Below are 18,461 nucleotides of genomic sequence, written 5' to 3'. Positions count from 1 at the left end.
GCGGCTTGGTCTCGGGAAGCAAAACCTACTTTCTTTTTGTACCCTACATTTTTTTAACCTTGTGCTTAGTGCATCATAGTCTGAGTTGCTTACGCGCCATAAAACACAACATGGCAAGACATATTTTTATACCTAGGTTATATAACCCATCACTTCACTCTCGCCTCACAGCGATTTTACAGCGATAACCTTTAGACGCCCTTTTCCCGATTTCTGTCTAGTTGTAGTAGTATCCGAAGTGGTAATGCGTACGCCAGACCGAAGGGTCGCTACTACGTGAACCATCCGGATGGTTGTCGTGACGCCATGACGAAAGCGCTAGAATGCATGTTGGGAAGATAGCAAAGCGACCGCTGTTTACGCATGGTTGTCGTGGTAGTATTTAGTGATAGTATTGGCAATAGCAGTGACATCAGTAGCTGTGGCATTAGCAACAGCAGTTACTAGCAGTCTTAAGTAGTGCTAACGACAGACATAGTAGAAGTGACATTAGTAGGTATTGGTAGTTATCGAAACAAGTCAGAGAAGTAGTAATCGTCGTCATAAATACTCTTTAGTTAGTAAGCATAGCAGCAGTCATAAGTACTTAGTATATAGTAGTAGCGGTTTTAGTCGTAAGACTTTGTAGTTAGTATAGAGACACAGTAGCAGTAAGCTAAATTAAAGGGAGTGCTGTAGTAGAGTTTAATCATGAATATATCTATGTCGGTCTCAAATTCTTTACCTCATTATATAGTTAAATTGAAGTATTCCCAAAGATGCAGCGGTGGCGTAGCGGCAGAACATCCGCCTCGCATGCAAGAGGACCGGGGGTCAAATCCCGGTGCCGCGCAATTTTCCACCGGATGAAAAAAAAAAGAAAAAAAAAAACCCCGCCTGTCGATGGAATTGCATAAACAGGCTCGGAGTGCGACCTGATGCCGGTGAACACTTCCGGCAACGCACTCCCTCACCAGAACAGGAGTTGGCCACCCTGGTGCAGTAATTGGCCGCAACCTCCTATGATAAGCTCCATAAAACCCCGGCCCTCAGTCACCAGCGGCTGCGGAACAACTGACCACAGCGGCGGTCAGACCTGTGACGCAGCAGGGGGTGCTAAGAAAGCCTGGCTCGGCTGGACAGGCAGTCCATTGGAAACTGACCCTGGCAACGTTTAATGCTAGAACCCAAGCTAGTGAAGCTAGTATAGCAGTGCTGTTAGAGGAACTAGAGGGCATGAAATAGGATGTCACAGGGCTTAGTGAGGTTAGGAGGCCGAATGAGGCATATACTGTGCTGAAGGACGGGCATGTACTGCGTTATCGAGGCTTACCAGAGAGGCGACAACTAGGAGTAGGTTTCCTTGTCAATAAGTATATAGCGGGTAATATAGATGAATTCTATAGTATTCATGAGAGGGTTGCAGGCATCGTATTTAGGCTTAATAAGCGGTATAAACTGAAGGTTGTACAGGCCTATGCACCTACATGTATTTATGATGACCAGGCAGTTGAAAGCTTCTATGAAGATGTAGAATCGGCAATGCGAAAAGTAAAGACGCAGTATACTGTACTAATGGACGACTTCATGCCAAGGTAGGGAAAAAACAGGCAGGAGACAAGGCAGTAGGTGACTATGGCATTGGTTCAAGGAATAGCAGGGGGGAGTTACTAGTTGAGTTTACAGAGCGCAATAACTTACGAATCATGAATACCTTCTTCAGCAAACGGAAGAACCGGAAATGGACATGAAAATGTCCTAACGGAGAGACTAAAAATGAAATCGACTTCATAATGTGTTCAACCCCCGCCATTATGCAAGATGTAGAGGTAATCGGGAAAGTGCGATGCAGTGACCACACCTCACAGGATGGTGAGGTCCCAAATTGGCCTAAATCTGAAGAAGGAACGCAACAGATTTGTAAGAAAGAAATCCACCAACGAATTAGCGGTGAAGGGGAGGGCAGAAGAGTTCAGGATCTCGCTACAGAATAGGTTTTCAGCTCTAACTGAGGATGGCGACATTACCCTAGAGGCAAGGAACAATAATTTCAGAGATATCATTACTGAGTGCGCGGTAGAAGTAGGCGGTAGGATAGTTAGAGAAGATACCGGCAAGCTGTCTAAGGAGACGAAAGATTTGATTAAGAAATGCCAGAGCATGAAAGCTTCCAATCCAACAGACCAGATCGAATTGGCCGAGATATCAAAGCTAATCAATAAGCGCAAGGTGGCCGATATAAGCAAGTATAACATGGAGAAAATTGAGCATACTGTAAAGAACGGGGGAAGCCTTAAAGCAGTAAAGAAGAAATTGGGCATAGGCAAAAACCAGATGTATGCGATAAGCGACAAGGCGGGCAATATCATCACTAATATGTACAAGATAGTCAAAATAGCCGAGGAGTTCTATACAGATCTCTACAGTAGCCAAAGCAGCCAGGACCGTAATGAGATTGGCGGTAAGGAAAAACAGTCAGACGTTCCACCAGTGACGAAGGACGAGGTCAAGAAAGCACTAGAAACTATGAAAAGGGAAAAATCAGCTGGAGAGGATCAGATAACTGCAGATTTGCTGAAAGACGGGGGGGATATCGTGCTAGAAAAGCTGGCCACCCTGTATACGCAGTGCCTGGTGTCATCGACGGTACCGGAACCATGGAAGAATGCAACCATTATCCTCATTCACAAGAAAGGGGACTCTAAGGACCTTAAAAATTACAGACCAATCAGCTTACTGTCTGTTACGTATAAGGTATTTACTAAGGTAATCGCTAATAGAATCAAGACAACCTTAGACTGCAATCAAGCAAAGGATCAAGCAGGGTTTCGGAAACGGTACTCTACTATCGATCATATCCATACCACCAATCAGGTGATAGAAAAATGCTCGGAATATAACCAGCCCTTATACATAGCATTCATTGATTACGAAAAAGCATTTGACTCAGTTAAAACCTCGGCGGTGATGCAGGCATAGCGAAATCAGGGGGTAGACGAGCCGAACGTGAAAGTGCTGGAAGACATATATAGTGGCTGCACAGCAACCATAGTTCTGCATAAAGAAAGTAACAAAATTCCCATAAAGAAAGGTGTTAGGCAAGGAGACACAATCTCCCCTGTACAATTCACAGCTTGTTTAGAGGAATTATTCAGAGACTTGGAATGGGAGCAGTTAGGGATACGGGTAGATGGAGAATACCTCAGTAATCTGCGATTTGCTGATCACATTGCCTTGCTAAGCAACTCGGGGGATGAACTGCAAATAATGATTGATGACCTAGACAGGAAAAGTAAAAAGGTAGGCTTGAAAATCAATATGCAGAAGACTAAGGTAATGTTCAACAGCCTCGGGAAGGAACAGCAGTTTACATTAGGTAGCGAAATACTGGAAGTAGTAGGTGAATATGTCTACTTAGGACAGGTAGTAACCGCAGATCCGGACCACGAAAAGGAAATAACAAGAAGAATACGATTGGGATGGAGCGCATTTGGCAAGCACTCGCAGATTATGACTAGCAGCTTACCGGTATCGCTCAAGAGGAAAGTATACAACAGTTGCATCTTGCCTGTACTCACCTATGGGTCTGAAACGTGGAGGCTAACCAAAAGAGTTCTACTTAAGTTGAGGACAACCCAGAGGGCTATGGAACGAGAAATGGTAGGGGTAACATTAAGAGATAGAAAGCGTGCAGAGTGGGTCAGAGAAATAACTCAAGTTACCGACATTCTAGTAGAAATTGAGAAGAAGAAATGGACATGGGCAGGACATGTAGTGCGGAGAGAGGATAACCGATGGTCGCTGAGGGTAACAAACTGGATTCCAAGGGAAAGAAAGCGTAGCAGGGGGCGGCAGAAAGTTAGGTGGGCGGATGAGATTAAGATGTTCGCAGGGGTCAAGTGGATGCAGCTAGCACAGTACCGGGTTAAGTGGAGAAATATGGGAGAGGCCTTCGCCCTGCAGTGGGCATAATCAGGCTGATGATGATGATGATTCCCAAATTTGAGAAGCTGCGTTCACAGGTGGCACACGCTTAAGCTTTAGAAATTAGGGACCTACGCGCGGCACACTTCGTCATCAACTTTCAGTGGCACCCCATAATTAAAAGAAGCAATCTTCATCAGCTTAATTTTTGACGGCCACATAAAACGTTAGAAGTAGTAGACCTATATACGTGTTTTGGCACTACTGCAGTCCTACGGGAGTTTCATTGGCAGTCTCACGACAGGGGCCGAATCACGCTCCAGTCACTTTACAAACACTGTCACAAACCTGTCACATAACGATCGGCTAGCCGCGCTCCTATTGGTCGATTCTGACCTGCGGACCTGTCCACGAATAGTAATGGCGGCTGACTGATATGTTTGTGACAGTTTTTGCAATGCGATCGGACCGTAATTCGGTCCCTGGTTTTAATCGACGGCTCAGGCGAAGAGTCCCTCCGTCTGACACATGTCAAGGTCCCATAGCCCTCCTGGAGCTCCAGAGTTCGGTGCAAGGAACAGAATTTGCGTGCCCTTAAGTTCTCAACGTGGCGGCAGATGAAGGCGACTAGCAGAAGAGTGACGAAGGTGGCCGGCAGCACCAGTGACGCCAGGAAGGCGACCAGCATGAGCAATGCGAACGTGGGAGCCACGCTGGCTCCCTTCCACTGCAAGAGCAGCGCCGACAGCCTCGTCCACAGCCGTGTAGAGTCCACCAGCACGTACGCTATCAGGAAGCTGGCCAGGGACACCAGCTCCTGCACGCACGACTTTGCATGACTCGGGGCCTCAATCGTAAAAAAAAAAAAATGATTAATGATTTTCAGCGACTGATCCGAGGCTTAAGCAAGGGAACCACACAACACTTTGGGACAAAAGGGAAATGAAAGCCACTTTGTCTTCTCTCATACAGCCAGGCGTTCATGTTAGATTGGTTCGGTTAATGGCGAAGCAAATAGTCAGGCTGTGAGGAAAGAAGAGCGCGTTTAAGGCGAAAGCCTTTCTAGGCTCATGGAACGAAATCTCGGGTGCGAGAGTTGTTCATGAGATTTATGCGCGAGATCTGTACCCGAGATCTGTCATATTCAGCGAGAAATCGCGAGATGTGTTCTTCTCTAGTATTTCTGTTATTGGAATCTAACACTTGCACGCACCCCAAGGAACGCCACGCGACAGAAGCGGTGGTGTAAAATCAAAACACTTTACACAAGCCGGAGAAAGTGTGACAGATACTGTACATTTCCTTTACTGTAAACCAGTTACACACACACACACACACACACACACACACACACACATATATATATATATATATATATATATATATGTTTGGAGTCCCTTTTGTTTGGAGTCACGAGCAAGAAGCTGCTTTTACCGAGTAGCGTCTCCGTCTCCAATCGCCGCCTATTCTAGCCCATTTCAATGAGCACGGTGAGACAGAAATCCACACTGACGCCAGTAACATTGGCCTTGGGGCGGTTCTCGTGCAACGTCAAGAGGGTGTGGAACGAGTCGTCGCCTATGCCAGCCGTGCTTTATCCCGCGCGCCGAGATGAACTATTCCACTACTGAGAAGGAATGCCTCGCCATTATTTGGGCTGCTGCAAAATTTCGCCCCTACCTTTATCGTCGCCCATTTAAAGTGGTCACTGACCACCATTCCTTGTGTTGGCTGGCCAACCTGCGTGACCCATGCGGCCGCCTGACGCGGTGGAGCCTTCGCCTACAAGAGTTTGACCTCACTATAGTCTATAAGTCCGGACATAAGCATGCAGATGCTGACGCGCTCTCTCGTGCGCCCGTCGAGCTCGCTTCACCACACACGGGTGACTCTGGCAGTTTTCTCGGAGCTGTTGATGCTTCAGATATGTCTCATCACCAGCGTGCGGATCCAGAGTTACGAGCCCTGATCGATTATTTAGAAGGTCAGCCAGCCACAATACTTAAGTGCTTTTCTCGGAGCCTCTCAACTTTCTGCCTGAGAAGTGGTGTACTCTATAAGCACAGTTCTAGATCCGATTCGAGAACCTACCTCCTTGTGGTACCCGCAGCTCTGCGAGAGGAAATCCTTTCCGCGTGCCACGATGAACCAACTTCTGGCCACTTCGGCTATACTCGCACACTTGCTAGAATACGAAAGACATTCTACTGGCCCAACCTTGCCGCTGTCGTTAAGCGCTATGTTAAAAGCTGTCGGCAATGTCAGCATCGGAAGGTTCCGCAATCAAAGCCTGCAGGCCTTCTCGTGCCCATAATACCACCACGCGCACCGTTTGATCAAGTCGGCATGGACCTTCTCGGTCCTTTCCCTCGATCCTCCGCGGGCAACCGCTGGATAATCATCGCCACAGACTACCTGACTCGATATACCGAGACGAAAGCGTTACCTAGTGGTACAGCATCGGAGGTTGCCCATTTCTTTGTACACCAGATCATGCTGCGGCACGGTGCTCCGACCTGTATTATTACTGACAGAGGGACTGCCTTTACTTCACAAATGATGACCGAAATTTTTCATCTCAGCGGTACGGCGCATTGGAAAGCTACTGCTTACCATCCACAGAGCAACGGGCTGACGGAAAGGCTTAATAAGACCATTGCGGACATGCTGGCGATGTATGTCGACGCCCAGCACAAGACTTGGGATGCTATCCTACCATATGTGACATTCGCGTACAATACGGCACGCTTCACGCCGTTTCGTCTAGTTTACGGCAGGGAGGTTCGGACGATGCTGGACGCAATGCTCCCTTGCGAAACAGATACCGAGCTTTCTACCGACGCCGAACACTTTGCCCAAGATGCTGAGCAAGCACGCCAACTAGCACTAGCACGCCTCCACATCGCCCAGCAACAGGACAAGGATTCACGCCGGTACAACCTCCGCCACAAACAAGCTTCCTACAACACCGGGGACCAGGTGTGGGTGTGGACTCCTGTTCGACGCCGTGGCCTATCAGAAAAACTGATTTGCCGTTACTTCGGACCATATAAAGTCTTGCGGCGCCTCAGCGCCGTTAACTATGAGGTCCTCCCAGATGGCCCAGAGCAGAGAGGCGGTCGGCTACCTCGTCCAGAGACAGTTCATGTCCTAAGCATGAAGCCGTATTTTACCTAGTAACTGAAAGACGGCATCTGCAAACTTTTTTTTTTCTCGTTTGCTTTTGTCCACCCGTGTGCACGTGTGCCGTGTGCGTCACGCTTAAGGAGGGAGGAATGCCAGGGGGCGCTCGGAGCGAAAGACGTTGAAGTGGCGTTCGGAGAAAAAAGACGAAGGGAATCGGCTCCGGACTAGAAGGACGTACCTAAAGCTCGGACCTTGTAATTCCACCTGCACCGGCTCTGATAACCTAGCCCTAGTCGCCAATATCGTGACAATATATATATATATATATATATATATATATATATATATATATATATATATATATATAGAGAGAGAGAGAGAGAGAGAGAGCCCTGTAACGAACGCCGATAAGTGTAACATGATGAGAGCCTTTGCTTTCTCCTCTTAAGAGACAACTAAGAAACCGAGCTTGGCGAACAACAGAACTATTTAAAAAAAAGTCTTAATGATGAAAAAGATTCTTTTCTCCCTCTATTGCGGCAATAAAGTTACTTGCGCATACGAATTTTATGGCCAGAGCTTGGATAACGGCTCTAAAAAACATTACCTTCATAAACTTCAAAAGATTTTCTGAATGCACATGAAATTTACTACATTCTGCAGAACCATATCACTGTGCTCTGTTTCATTGCCTTACTATAATATTATCTATCTGCTTCGCTGCTAATACCTCCATCTCAGTATTGGCTACTCTTTGTTGCTTTGTTGTTCAGTGAAAGATGATTTCTATTAAGTGTTTTAATTTTCATTGAATCGAAGGTTGTAGCCTTTGATATGGGCTACTAATTTCCGTTTGGCTGCTTGTAACGTTCTGAAATAGAATTTTATGTGGCGTATATATGCTCCACGCAATACAATATGCACCTTCTGTTAGGACCATCAGGCATATGGAATTATGCATTACACAAATAAGGATACTCCATAGTCACCTGCCACTGTTGGACTGATGCTCAAATATTATGGTAGCGTCAGTATTGTAGAGTTCTTTTGTAGACTGCAATGTACGTCGACATTTGCGCAGAGTGTGTCAAAGAGATCTGATGCCACAATTAGTCTACACTGTCCTACAACACATTATTCTACGTCAGACTCTGGAAAAATTTAATGAGCCTAACTCCACCAAACTACATGCTTATTACGCTCATTGTGCTGACGTGGCGTGATTACTGAATCTGTTTGACTTTGTCCCTGAAGTGGGTAAACTGCAAGAAAGCTTAACTCCAAACAACATATTAACTGCTGCACATTTTTTTAAAAAGATACGGAAAAAAGTAAAGCCCATAGGGCTGCTAGAAGTTGCCATCAGGACATTCGAACATAACAAAGACCAAAAAAAAAAAATGTGGACATCAATATTATTTTCGCAGTTCTTCAGGTTATGTGTCTGAAACGCCTGCCCATTAAGAACAAATTTTATAAGCACGTCCAAAATCAGTGAAATCGTTAGACGAAAGACTCTTCCAGCTTATACCGGGGCGCTCTGCCTGAAGGTGTCGTCGAAGCCGGATGAAGAGGTGCCCTGCAGGCCCGTGGCCACCCATGGGACCAGAGACACGACGGTCAAGGGCAGCGTCTCGAAGACCGTGGACAACGCCACAAGAAGCACTGCATACGACAGTGACTGCAAGCAGCAAAAAATTGTGGAGGTTTATGCATGGCATGAACCAGGTGATAGAACGAAAGATGTGAGTGTTGTAGCGATAACACCCGCTTTTCAATGCGCGGTTTTGCATAATTTTTATTTAAGTCAGGTTTTGGGAAAGGAAAGCGGCTTATACCCTTGAGTGGACGCCACAAAATTGTGGACTTACACACCTAACCAGGTCCACAACCGACTGAAATAAAGACCAGCACAAATAGCACTGCTCCAGCGCGCACCTTCTAGTTCATAGCCTTCGCCGCTAGGGAAAGAACACTACGGGCAGCCTGGCGCTACTGTAAACCTGTTGATAAGAAGGGTCTATTAGTTCTGCCATTTTTCTTCGTCGTTATCTGTCCGCGCTGTAACACACAAGCACCTGTTCTGCGCGTGCGCAGCAGGTAACTCCAGTACCGTCGCACGAAGCGGAATCGTGGTATATCCTCTGGCGAAATAAAAACATTATAAATATAAACCCCCACCGCTAAAATACAGAAAGTCAAATGTTTTATTAGTTATAACTCGGGCAAAGATCTTTTTTTCTTTTTTTAATTTGGGAACAGTTTTATAGCGCCCGCCGACGCTATAAAGCGGAGGCGCTGAGATCCGTGTTAGAGGAAAATAAAGATGTGCAGCGCGTGCTCGGAGCGCAGGCACGGCACGGGCTGTTCAGAATGAGAAGCCTGCCACGCTGGTCATCTTGCTCTGGTGCTCCGCTGCGACCTTGCGAATTCGCAACAGGTTGTTTAATTTATGATTTGGTGATGATGATAATTACAGACGAAAAGGTCAACTGAGCACCTCGTCACGGCCTGCTTCTACCCTCCGCTTTGCTCACTGTCCAAGACGGGTGCAGCATAATTCAGGTCTTCAACCCTTTTCTGAGCCCTTGCTGCTTTATTCATGATGAGTGCCGTGGTCATGTCCAGCTCATCGATGCCTTGATCATCCCGGACCGCTGCACTGACTCATCTCTTCCTGCCCAATGTCTTAGTTTGCCTTAGACTGCTCCTTCAGCTGCAGTCTTTTCTGGCTCTGTCGACACAAGCCTTGCCCTACCAAGGCGCGCCCAGCTTCTTCACTTGCTGCACAAGTATCGCTCCTCGCTCGATATTTTAAAAAGCCCACTCAATCACACGTCTCTCGTAACCCACGGGAGTCACACCAGTACCCACAAACCTTTGCATCAACACCCATACCGTACGTGTCTTGGCGGCTGAACGATCATTGAAGATCAAGTGGACGACAATTTTCATTGGGGTGTCATTTCACTTTCCAGAGTCTGTGGGTCTCACCTGCCATTCTTGTAAAACAAAAAAAAAAACAAAAAAAACGACACTATGCGGTTATGCGTCGGTTATCGGCTCCTTAACATAACTCTCAAAGGCGTCTATCCGCTGCCTCAAATTGATGACGCCATCAACTGCTTACTAAGAGCAGAATTGTTTTTGTCCTCAGACTTGGGGTCATGATATTGGGAACTACCTACGTCTGGCGGATGCAGCGCGCCAAAACCGCTCTTGTCACACCAGATCGCCTATACGAATTGAACGTCATGCCTTTCGGTCTTTGTAATGCGCCGGCCACTTTTAAGCGCATGATGGATTCGATTCTACATGGCTCTGCTATTCGGTAACATTGCCGTCTTCTCCTGTGATTTTGAGACTCACCTTCTCCGCGTGTAGTACATGTCGAACTTTTTAACCCAATCCGGGCTCCAACTTAATATGAAGAAGTGTCGCTTGGCATCCACAAACGCGCGATTTAGGCCATGTCGTCTCCAAGGGCAGCGTGCTTCCAGATCCTGCCAAACTTCGAACCGTCGCTGAGTTCTGGAAGCCGTCAACTATAAACTTTGTAACTTTCTCTGTTAATTCCCGTATTTCCGACATTTCGTCAGAAATTTCGCCACTGTCATCGTGCCTCTGGCGAACCTCTTGTTTGACGACAACGACCTGAGTGGTTGGTCAAATGCCTGCGACGCCGAGTTCACAACCTTGCGCTAGCTCATCTCACCTCCCAATTACTCGCATTTCGGTCTAACTGCTCCAACTGAAGTTCATACCGGTGCGAGTGTCGTTGGCTTCGGCGCTGTTCTTACGCAACGAAATCACGATTTTGAAGACTGCGAGGTTTCCTACGCGAGACGTGCTTTGGCCAAAGCAGAATCTAATTACTCCGTCACAGAAACGGAATGCCTAGCTACTCCGTCACAGAAACGGAATGCCTAGCAATCATTTGGCCGCTCTTCAAGTTTCACCCCTACATGTACAGCCGCCCTTTCGACACGGACCACAATTCGGTTTTCCTCCTTGAGAGGCCCTACAGGCCGGCCAGCCCGATGTGCTCTCCATCTACATGAGTGCAATATTCGTGTCATCTATCGCTCCAACCGGAAGCACGACGCCAACGCCTTGTTCGACTCTCCCCTACCACCTCTCAGCACCTGCCGTCCTTGCACCGAATGTTCTTCGTTGACACTTGCCTTGTACATCAGGGCCGGCGAGGAACAATGGGATCTTTGGATAGCTAGTTTTGTAAGCTTTCTGTCGGATTCCGCCTCTGCACCTCGCGCTATCCGCGCTATCGCAACCGTTTCTACACCTCTGACTACGTCTCTCTGTAACTACGTTTCTGACGGTCAGAAGCGACTGCTTGTCATCCCTGCCCATCTGAGATCAGAAATCTGCGCATTACTTCACGATGCCCTGCAGTACGCTCATACTGGTGCCTTTTAAACTTACGCACGGCTTCGCCTCCGCTATTACTGGCGTTGTATGTTTACCTCGATGCTTGGCCAGCATCCAGACGCATTAAACCGTCGTTTGCCGGCATCTAAATAAAGTTATACATACATACATACATACATACATACATACATACATACATACATACATACATACATACATACATACATACATACATACATACATACATACATACATACATACATACATACATACATACATACATACATACATACATACATACATACATACATACATACATACATACATACATACATACATACATACATACATACATACATACATACATACATACATACATACATACATACATACATACATACATACATACATACATACATACATACATACATACATACATACATACATACATACATACATACATACATACATACATACATACATACATACATACATACATACATACATACATACATACATACATACATACATACATACATACATACATACATACATACATACATACATACATACATACATACATACATACATACATACATACATACATACATACATACATACATACATACATACATACATACATACATACATACATACATACATACATACATACATACATACATACGTTCGCAAGTACGGCCGCTGGTGCGCCGACTGCCAACCTAGCATGTCATGGCACGCACATCTCAGTCGGCCCGATGAAGCCTCTTCCTTTACCCTCGTGGTTCTTTGACCTCATTGGGATCGAATTCTTCTGCTTCAATACAATGCTGCCGGCAATCGCATGGATATTGTATAGCCCTTGTTCAGCTGACACGTTGAGCCGAAACCGCGGCTTATCTCGCTGAGGCTACGACATCCCATGTTGCATCTTTCATCTTGCACTACTTCATTCTGCGCCTTGCAAGTGCACCCCGCGAGCTGTTGAGTGACCGAGGAAATGTCTATATTTCAGCGGTTGTGGATTATCTATTGCAAAAATATAACATCACTAACCAAACCATTACAGCATAACTTTAACAGATGAATGATTTGACATAAAGGTATAGCCGCACCTTGGGCGACATGCTCTCAATGTAGGTCGCGAGTGAGAATTCAGACTGGGAACAGCTTCTGCCATTATTTACGTATGCTTACAACTATGCTGACCACTACTAGTTCCTCAGTGTTTTTTCTTCTCTACGGACGCGACCCTTCCTAATAGGCCTGACGCGTCCGAATGTGCCACTGTCTCTCAAGCTTCCAAGCGCGCTGAGGAGCGCCGTCAGCTCGCTGGATTTTTCTATGTCTGGAGAGCAGCGACGCCGAAAATCCCGCTTTGACTCTACCAACTCTCCTGGAATCTCAAACACGGCTCTCTCGTCTGTCTTCGCGTGCCATCTATCACATTCGGTCTCTCCTCCAAACGTCTGCTCAAATATCTAGGACCCTATGACATCCTCGAGTGCACTTCCAGTCAACTCCATCGTGAAACCCGTAAAGCCAACAGCTGATCTCCTCCAACATAACCGAGAAACTGCCCATGTGTGCCGTCTCAAGCCGTACTATGACCCGTGTGTGTTATTATCGCCGTGCGCCGCCAGGGTGGCTCGTCTTTTCGCCGGGGTTAATAGCAAAGAGGGAGATAAGTTCCGGCAGCAACCACACCCACCCAGAGCGCACGGCGCGAAATCCAGTTGTTGAGAAGAAAAACTAGATTAACGTTTTACAAGTCTCGGGTGCTCTTTGCTGCTGAAATCCCGTTACAGTAAAAATATGTATTATTCGAAATTCCAGGAGGGGAGTAGGCGTAGCCTTTTGTCTTCCCCTCCTCCTGTACGCTTATAAGCGCATGAAATGCATGAAACGAAAGATTTTGCTGCCTTGCAGAGAGTAGGTGATTTCAATGAGTATGCTACTTGTAATATCTTATACTGTTCCACAGATACCTCTACATTGCTTTAAATAACTCCAGAAGGTGGAAATTTTCATAGACCATCACTATGGCGTACCTCATAACCACAGTCACTTTAGCACGTTAAACCCTACAAACCAAACCAAACAAACCAATTTTTTTTAACAGCCAAGCAGATTTGTTTTCCGTAGTTGTCTTAACTGCGCGATGCGAGCGCAGGAAGAACTTGAAGGCAAGATTGTATAAAGCACCTTTATAAGTTTCATCATTCGCATCTATGTTCAGAACATCATCTTAGAACATTCCGCACCTGCGTCAAAGTTATAAATGACGCCGCAGAAACCTGCATTTACTTTGATTTCAATGGGGTAAATATGTGATAGAAACATTTTCGCATGTTTTGTGAAGGTTTTGTTTTCGCTCCTAGGGTTTAACGTCCTAACGTTAATCCGACTAAGAGGAAAGGAACAGTGGAGGGCTCCGGAAATATCGACCATCCGGAGCTGCTTTGACGGTCGCCTTGACGCGTGTACTCGGTAGATACATTGGCCGTCGCGGCCGGGATTGAATTCGACTCCTTGGGTTTAGCATTCGAGCGATAAGGCACCATGCCCCCGCGACGAGGTAGATTTAATAAGAATATACATGCCTTTGCAACTCACACACCTCCCGGTTGCAAAACAGTCATTCATAAGCTCCATACTCGTTTTTAAGCTTTATAGAGATGTCGGCATCCTATAAAAGCTGTAATTCTTAGAAACACATTGAGCATGCCATTACTATCAGAACCATATTTTAGAGATCTCGATAGCTCGTTCCTGTGTTCCGCAAAGGCGCATACCAAGTTCTCGAAGAAAAGCAGCGGTGCCAGGTACACGGGAGCAGAGATCCCAACGATGTTCCAGGCCTGACGGCCCTTCCTGGCCATCGAAAAGGTCGGTCGAGCTCCTCACAGAAATTGCGGAGACGGCTCCGGCAGGTATTTCGCGATGACCCCTGTTATAAAGTAAACATTGACCAGCTTGTCAGTCTATATACCCCACGTTTAGATCACCTAAGAACAGGCCAAGAGTCTATGGCTATATGAATGAAGCCTTTCCGCGTTTTCGAAACAGAGAATATGGGCGGGGACAAAAGCCGAAAAAAAAAAATAAAAGGCGCTGCCTTACTCAATGATCGAATGCTTGCTAATGGCCAGGATCTTGAAACGAGGGCTCTCAGCGGTCGTGACAAAGATGGAGCCTGGTGATGGTCGTCTTCATCTTCTCAGAACGTGAGATGCACCCACGCGCACCTGCAGTAAAGCCCTACCTCGTAAAGGATGTACTTTAAAATGGCACCATAAATATTTAAGCAACTATAGACGACGTTTTTCATAGATTCTGGTCTCATTTTTGTCACAGCTTGTTTTGAAGCAAAAATGTGGCCCTCATTCGTTTAATCAAAAAACTTTCTTATGGATACAGATGTTTCACACTTTTTTTAGCCCTCGCGCAGATCGAACGAATTGCCTAATGAATTCCATGATAGACTGAAGAGGATGACAGACGCGTAGGAACGTAATCATGTTGAGCGCGCCATCCTGATTGCCTTACCCTTCGTATTGCTGAGAACAACTTGTGACGCAGAGGACGGAGCTGGTTGATGCCTGCAAGGTGCATCTTTACACGCTTAACATAAATGAAAGTGAAAATGCAGAGAAGCCATTTAACATTTTAAGCTGTGGTAAAATGCTCACACGGTATCGATACATCCCCAGCCAATACCGAGCATCCTTTGGATACCACTTCTACCCTCTTAATCTGGTCCCACATACGTTACGCTTATAAGTGGAACTTTTAAAAAAGTTCCACTTATAACAAGAACCAGTGTGGAACGAGATTAAGAGTGTAGAGAAAGGCCACATGGAGTGTACATCAATAGTCGGTTTCTCTCACACCGTACAAGCAGTTCTTGCGCGCCGTAGTCGGTATACTTGCCACACTCGCAATCCAAGGACCAATGGTTTCGATTCCGCTTGACATTCCTGAGTGTTTTTCAAAGTGATATCATTTCAGACGTGCGACGACGTCATATATCTGTTTTGATCATGTACATTCCACACGTAATGTCACATTTAACGTCAGCATTGAGGCGAGTTTAAAAATCCCGCACAGTGTGATGGACTTGTGATGTCATGACCATGTCAACCATCCACGATATTTCGCTCACGGCCAACGACGCCCACGCCGGCTTCTCGGTGACACAGGCTTTTAGTGCTGTCGCGTTATACATCTGTAAAGCCTAATATTGGACAATCTGCATATTACAGTCGCGTTCAAATATATTAGCGCTAGTGACGTGTTTCCGGAGCGGCAATTAACAAAGCTCGGCGCACGCGGTTACGAATACGCCGATAGCGAAAGTGTCAAGCATATTCGCAAAGAACGCAGTGACGCCAACCGCGTGGTTGTGTTTTCGCCGCTTCGTTGACATCGCCATGTTATTTGTTTTTTTGTTCACTCGTAAGCGACAGTACAACGTGGCTGCGTGTTGGCACCGCTGCGCAAGATACACAGGGACTGATATAAAGGTCGCCAAGGACTGACGCAATGCTACTTAGCTTTCTTCACTCGTGTAGACACGATCTAATTTATCCATCTTCACATGAGGTATGACCAAACATTTATGGCAACAGGACCAAGGTGGCGTTTTTATCAGTGCAGAACGATTCGAGCTCTAATAACCTGACAGTAACAGGAGCAAACCAGAAGGTTAACATGAGAAACCTGGGCGGCAACCATAATTTGAACTGGGCAATCAATAACGACAGAGGCGAGACAACTAACAACGTAACCTTAGCCAGTTGTCTTCGTTATTGATCCAGAAAAAGCAGCCAACGACCAGCCCTATGGTGAATTCCATTCGCAGAACAAAGGGTGGTCCGCACACTCCGCGACAGAGCACCCGCATTCTGCGGATGGCATGCGTTCCGACTCTGCGTTTGGAACCCTCGTGTTCCGACCGGAGCAAGTAGGTGGCGCTCGCGATCTGGCAGAGCAAAACCCGTCATTCCTTCCGCTTGCCTATAGCTGCGCTTCATGTACCATCTTTGACAAAGAACTAGGCTGCGTGTCACGCTTCTCGGTTGTATTCTAAAGCCAATATTGCACACCAGAGGATACATGTCAAGAAGTGACGACAGGAGCTCGCCTTTACTTTGAACAGATTTACAGGTTGAGAAGTGGTACGAACTCTCCACTGCGCGACAGAGATGCTGAACACGCAGCCTGGTTACTTTTTGCAAATACGGTATTTATCGTATCGTCTGTTTTCAAACCTGTAACGGATCTGAGTTGCTCCCTCTGCTTCTTGAGATGTTGACATCAACAGTTTACGCAATATTTCATTCGTTCATTCGTGGTCGCACAGCCGAACGCGGGTGCACTTGATAAGAGTTTTTCGGCATTTTATCAAATACAATAATGTCGCGGTGCGCTGTTTTTAGCCTTCCAAAGCATAGCATGCCGTAATTGAGTGGCTTCAAGTTTACGAAATAGAAGCACCAGACGCTCTTCGAGCTGAAGCTGCTCTCCGAGTCGCTGTCCCCAAGAGAAAGCGCGAGAGCGCTAGTTCGCGACGAGAATTTGAGCCGAAAGCGGCGGCAAGCACTGATAGTCTGCTACAAAAAAAAACTGAGGGTGGAGCCGGTGAAGCGAGGACAACAAGCGGGCGAAAATGTATAGCGCCATTGAAGGAATACGTCACACAAACTTCCGGCTGACTCTGCCTATTTCGGCGGAGCAGTTTTTACTGCTCCACAGAGCGACCATAGCTCGGCGATTGCTTTCCACCTGCGTTTTGAACACGCCATCCGTGTCCCCCGGATCTGCCTTTGGAATACAATTGCTCTGGAAAAAGCAGAACCATGATAATGGCGCCTAAAAGTTGTCTCCAGTAATAAAATAGTGCTCGAAAGATCCTCTGCGCTCTAACTTGCAGCAGCGCCTCTCCCACTATGCTCTGCTCTCACACACAGCGTCTCCCATCCGCTAGCCTCGCGGGGCCTGACTCATTTTCCCATCCGCTCGTGCTCTCACGGTACAATGCATTCAGAAATGAACTAGCTGGGTTGTGCCAGAAACGCCTTGCGATGGCTCACGCTGACATCATTTCGAATGCTCGCATAATCACATCACCCCAAGGCACGTTTCCGACCAAAGCGGTCTCGTTCTCGTGCATCACACTCGCATCCTTCGTTCAAACCCAACCAGGCAGGTGCTGGCCAACACTGTGTGCTTATTATCATACCTCGTCTTGTCAGTACAATCCGGCTTCTTCAGTTGGACATCCACAACAATGTCGAGGAAGTCATAAAGACGCAGCTCTCCAGGGAACAACTGAGAATCCGCACAGCTTATACAGGTACTCCCGTCCTGCGCTCAATGGGCTAAAATATCACTGATCCCTAACCTCACAACGCCCATCCGCCCCTATTTGCAGAGCCTTCTAGAACTCAAGCCCCTCCCTCGAAATATGAATCCCAAACACCACAAAGAGCATCGCGCAGCCCGGGCTTCATATATCTCTAACAGCACATAAAACGCCAGGACATCTCCATGGATGCTCCACATAATCCAAGCCATCCCACATAAGCACCGCTGCGGTCACGGGCATTTACTGCTCCCTATTCAATGCCGACTCTGACCAATCTACTAGCGTCGCTGAGACCCAATGCCTGCCATCACATTCACTATCGCACACACCAGTATGCTGCAGACTACGCACACCTCGACATGCACAAGCTTTCAAATAGCGTACTGATATCTCCTGCGAGAGGCCCTCCCTCACTTGTCCGCTCGAATACTGTCTACACTACCTGACACCATCACATAGGTATACCTTGGTAAGAGAACATCCCAGGAAATTAGCGTACTAATGCGTTCGCCTCAGAAATGAGCTTCCGGGCGGTGGCGGCGGCCGATCGCCTCCCCAACCCTTCAATATGCACCTTCATCGACCCTCTTGACGACAATACCATTGTCCAGCGCTACCCTCGCGGCCGCGCACGTACCCGCCACCACATCACACGCTTGATCACACCGAAGCA

The sequence above is a fragment of the Amblyomma maculatum genome, chromosome 3 (assembly GCF_055883805.1).
Source record: "Amblyomma maculatum isolate TAMU_Amacu chromosome 3, ASM5588380v1, whole genome shotgun sequence".
NCBI classification, from domain to species: domain Eukaryota; kingdom Metazoa; phylum Arthropoda; class Arachnida; order Ixodida; family Ixodidae; genus Amblyomma; species Amblyomma maculatum.
This window is presented reverse-complemented; position numbering follows the sequence as displayed.